The 544-nt window shown below is 40.1% G+C and overlaps 1 non-coding gene across 1 annotated transcript; it reads left to right on the top strand.

Moving 5' to 3' along the window:
• Positions 1-213: 213 nt before the first annotated feature.
• On the top strand, positions 214-320 carry LOC112714495 (small nucleolar RNA R71). Its single transcript, XR_003159278.1, has one exon. It is a non-coding gene; the product is annotated as a small nucleolar RNA R71 (small nucleolar RNA).
• The last annotated feature ends 224 nt before the right edge of the window (positions 321-544 follow it).

Raw genomic sequence — 544 nt, 5'->3', positions numbered from 1 at the left:
ATCTCAAGAACTCCTTTCTTCTGACTAGTCCCATTGTTCACAGGATTTCTTTCAGAAGTGTACATGAATTGGTTATTTGCAACCATTTCAATCAGCTCTTGAGCTTCTGTAGGCTTCTTCTTCAGATGAAGAGATCCTCACCAGAGCTATCCAAAGACATCTTGGACAGTTCAGAGAGACCATCATAGAAAATACCTATGATGCTCCTTCAGAAAGCATATCAGAAGGACACTTTCTGATTAATTGATTGTATCTTTTCCAAGCTTCATAGAGGGATTCTCCTTCCTTCTGTCTGAAGTTTGGACTTCCACTCTAAGCTTACTCAATTTTTGAGTGGAAAGAACTTTGCCAAGAAGGCATTGACTAGCTTTTCCAAGAGTCCAGGCTTTCTTTAGGTTGTGAGTCCAACCATATTCTAGCTCTGTCTCTTACAGCAAAAGGAATAGCATCAGTCTGTAGACCTCAGGGTCAACCCATTAGTCTTGACAGTGTCACAGATTTGTAAGAATTCAGCTAAAAACTGATGAGGATCTTCCAATGGAAA

Source organism: Arachis hypogaea, chromosome 1 (assembly GCF_003086295.3).
Source record: "Arachis hypogaea cultivar Tifrunner chromosome 1, arahy.Tifrunner.gnm2.J5K5, whole genome shotgun sequence".
Lineage (NCBI taxonomy): Eukaryota > Viridiplantae > Streptophyta > Magnoliopsida > Fabales > Fabaceae > Arachis > Arachis hypogaea.
Note: the sequence above shows the minus strand (reverse complement) of the source record. Positions and strands in the feature narration are given on the sequence as shown.